The sequence below is a fragment of the Sturnira hondurensis genome, unplaced genomic scaffold (assembly GCF_014824575.4).
Source record: "Sturnira hondurensis isolate 20B ecotype Veracruz unplaced genomic scaffold, ASM1482457v3 Scaffold0005493, whole genome shotgun sequence".
Taxonomy (NCBI): domain Eukaryota; kingdom Metazoa; phylum Chordata; class Mammalia; order Chiroptera; family Phyllostomidae; genus Sturnira; species Sturnira hondurensis.
The window spans coordinates 80,994-85,232 of record NW_028078124.1 but is presented as its reverse complement, the minus strand read 5'-3'; the positions used below and the strand labels follow the sequence as shown (position 1 = coordinate 85,232).

Genomic DNA, 4,239 nt, shown 5'->3' with positions numbered 1-4,239 from the left:
GGTTTTTTTGAAATCCTTCTTTTAGTGAAATTCAGATGGCTGCTGGAACTGAAGAAGGATATGAAGTCAGACAGACAAGGAAACAGAAGCAGTGGTTTAATAATTACAAGTGAAACCTCCGAATTCCCATCCTGGGACAAGTTCTTTCCTAAAGGTTGATAAACCACAGAAAGTAAAGGTCCATGATGAATAATATTTTCCTATTAGAGTTAAGCTCTAAAATATGTTAAAGGTTCTAAGGATATGAGTATATAGTTAGAGCTTAGGCTCTAGCCTTGGCTATTGATCAGTAATTTTAAATCCCAGGCCATGGCCCAACAAGAAGTCATGCAACCACCATTTTACTAATGAAGGAGACTAGAAAATAATATAGAAAGTAACAAGTAGTCTGCACCCTTGCATATAATAATAGTATAAGTATATGCCTATGCACGTAACTTTGTATGTAACTACATATATCTACCATATAATTTATTCACACACATAGGCATAGAGTATGAATATTCATATAGGGTTTAGTGTGTGATGGGTAATATCTCACCATGAAACAGCATGATGAGAGCAGAAAATCTTTGAGTACAAAAGTCAAAAGACAAAGTTCTCTCCTTTAAATGCAGCTAAAGTTGTGGCAGTCTGCCTGCCAGGCTCTCAACTTAATTCAAGATGATGCTGTCAGTAAAAAATACAAGGCTGAACAACAAGTCATCTTATGAAGGCACAAATCTGTGAGATCCCCTGATTGGAGCATCTCCCACAGGCTCCAAGTCCTCCTTCCCACCCTATATGTGTGTGTGTGTGTGTGTGTGTGTGTGTGTGTGTGTGTGTACTTTTATGCCCACAGCCCCCTCCCCACAGTGGCTGTGCGCACTGGGAATCAGGACTCCTCTCAGGAGGACCTCTGAAGCAGTTCTGCTGACCGAAGAAAGTGTCCACAGAAAGTGTCCACGCTGAAAGTGTCCAGAGCAGGGGTGTTAACATGTTAGGAACTGTGGTGGAATTTTGGAAATAAAGGAAAGACTTACTGAACAGTGTAATAGAACACTGGCATTTAATTTGTCAAGGTGAAAAAATTTCCTTCTCTGTCATTTGCCATATATAGATAGTACTCACTTAGTAACTGATGAACAGGTAAGAAGTTTCGCTGAAAATGTTTTCTGAGGGAAGAGACAATGACATCCATGACATACACAGGTCTACCATGTTAAACACATCCCTTGGGCACTCAGACTTGATGAGCTCTCTCGTTTGTTCCCTCCCAGGAAAATGGGAGGCAACCAGACTTCTGTCACAGAGTTCCTCCTAGTGGCATTTTTGCTCAGCCCAAGGATGCGGGTGCTCATATTTGGGATCTTCTTCCTGTTGTTCACCTTCACCCTGCTGGGCAATGGGATCATCCTGGGGCTCATCTCACTCGACTCCCGACTGCACTCCCCCATTAACTTCTTCCTCTCCATCCTGACCACTGTCGACATAGCCTATGCCTGCATCACGGTGCCCCAGATGCTGGTCAACTTCCTGAGTCCAGCCCAGCCCATCTCCTATGCTGGCTGCATGATGCAGACTTTTCTCTTCTTGACTTTTGCTGGCACCGAATGTCTTCTTCTGGTGGTGATATCCTACAACAGATACGTGGTCATCTGCCTGCCACTTCAGTATTCTACCATCATAACCCGGAGTGTCTGCCTCACCATGGCAGTGAATTCCTGGACTATAGGGGTCCTCTCAGCCCTAGTACATTTGCTGTTACTTTTACCATTGCCCTTCTGTGGACCCCAGAAAGTGAATCACTTTTTTCTGCGAGCTTCTAGCTGTTCTCAAACTTACCTGTGCAGATACCCACCTTAACAAGGCTGTGATTGTGGCTGCAGTACTGTTGGTTCTGGTGGGAGTAGTGTCCACAATTGTGGTTTCCTATGATCACATTCTACATGTCATCCTGAAGATCAAGTCAGGAGAGGGGCGCTGGAAAGCTTTCTCCACCTGCTTCTCCCATCTATGTGTAGTCGGGCTCTTTTATGGCATAGCCATTGTTTTGTATGTTGGACCCCAACACGGGGACTCTCAGGAGCAAAATAAATACCTCCTCCTGTTTCACAGCCTTTTTAATCCCATGCTGAATCCCATGATCTACAGTCTGAGGAACAGAGACGTCAGTGCTGCTCTGAGAAGGAAGCTGAAAGGAGAGACCTTCATGAGAGCCTTACTGATAAAAAAATAACTGAGTATAAAGAGACCCAATGTGTCTCCTTACCTGATATGTGCACAGGAATACTGAAACAAGCTCTAGGCCTAGGGCATCCTTTTCCAGCTCTTCAACTTCTCCTGTGACTCTCTCCTGAGGAAGCCCATTTTGCTGCATCTGTACAAGGATGCTGCACAAGGAATGAGTCATTTTCCACTTCTCTGCTTGGTGCATGCACTTGTAATATGGTCATGAGGGATATTCTGAATAAGATGAAATAAGTTCATATATTTCATAATCAGGATATGTAGACAAAATTTTATTGAATAAAACAAGGTATTGGCAGAATATGTAAAATAGAGGAGTTGAGACCAATTACATAGCAATTATTGAAATATTTCAAATTTGGCAATGGTCTTTTTCAAAAATGGGTGTACATTGAAAATATTTGGTTGTTTTCCTTCATATGTCTATGACAGTGATGTTTTCTGAGGCATCAATAACTTCAATTAGAAAGAGCAGGAGCCAGGACTTCAGAGGAAAGAAGATTAAGGGGGTAACTCTGATGGAACTAATAGTAAGAAGAGAACCCTGAAGGATGTCAGGTGAAACGCATAAACATTGGAACTTTCTCTGCTGCTGTGTTTCTCTGCCTTTGCAGTGTAGGTGGAGATCTGGGATGGTGGGGACGAGCAGAAGAAAGCAGAATGGACGTAGCTGAGATTCCTTGGCAGAATTAACATTTTCTCTCATTGATTTGGTCACTTGACTCCTATGGGAGATGACGAAAACTGAGCACATTCTCACGAATAAGATCAGACTATATAATTGCTGTGATGGCTGTTTGGCCAATGATAAGAGGCTATACATTATCAGTAATAATTTGCTTTTTAAAGTAAGAGATTTGAGGTGAGTTACATAACCACTTAGCATGAAATTCCAACACAATTATGAAGTGATACACCACAGTTAAGAAGTAGTGGGAAAGGTGTTTAGAGACTTTTTCAAAAGTGTCCTCAAATTATACGCTAAATTAAACCTAAATACTTAAACTGCATCAAGGGGAAATACTTAAGTGTATCAGAGATTATCAGCAAAAAAAACTGAAAAAACATGATGAACCATGAAGACTCTTGGTACCCACTGTCAGCTGTCTTAAATGCCATTGTATTGTTGGAGGGGAGGAAGATGGTGGCAGAGTAGAACAAAGGACTTCACTTCTCTCCACTCACCGGAGAAGGACCTGGCTGATCTGCGAAGGAGCAGAATAGATGCCCAACAGGGACCCACCATATAGGAAAGAAGGACTCCAGAGAGTGTAGCAGACACTGAATGACCAGAGGTTGAGGAGAGGTGACGAACGCAGATCAACAAGGTACAAGGGAGCAGCGCAGAGGTGGTGGCAGGCCCCCTGCCAGGCCAGGCCATGCCAGGGCCCTGGCTGGCTACCCAGGTCTCTGAGAGCATAGGGTGGGCAACAACGACTCTGGGAGAGTAGTGGTCACTGGCAACCCCCACCCCCCATCTGGCAGGGTGCAGATTGGAAAACACCATAAGAGATCAGTCTGCCAGTAGTGGCAGAGAGAGGAGTGAGCATTCAGAAGCAAACCAAAAAACTCTGATAACCCGTGGAGTCAGGTTGCCGGCTTGGGAGAACTGAGAGTTGCCAGAGCATTCCCTGCTTTGTGGGGCCTGTGCCGACTCTCGAACGGTCTTGGCGAGTCTCTTGCTGTTGGTTTGGGAGAATTGTGAGTCGCCCTGTGTGTTCAGCCACAACACAGGGAAAGGTCCACACCCAAGTCTACGAGAACAGGAAAGCCTGGCTGGGAGGGCGCGCCCTCATGCCAGACAAGGGCTGGAGCGCCTGGGAGAAAATACGCTCTCAGTAGGGCGTGGGAGAGCAGCACCAGTAAGAAACTTGGGGCGGGGGGAGGGTACTGATGAGACCAGTTGAGCGTACCAAGGCTCTAGAAAAGCCACACTAACAGCCCCTCAAGCTGCTGCAGCTAGTGAGACCAGAAGAAAAGGTTTGACAAGCTGGAAACCAACCAGAGGAG

At 44.8% G+C, this 4,239-nt stretch overlaps 1 pseudogene; it reads left to right on the top strand.

Moving 5' to 3' along the window:
- The first annotated feature begins 1,263 nt into the window (after positions 1-1,263).
- LOC118987901 (olfactory receptor 13-like) lies at positions 1,264-2,218 on the top strand (annotated as a pseudogene).
- Positions 2,219-4,239: the final 2,021 nt, after the last annotated feature.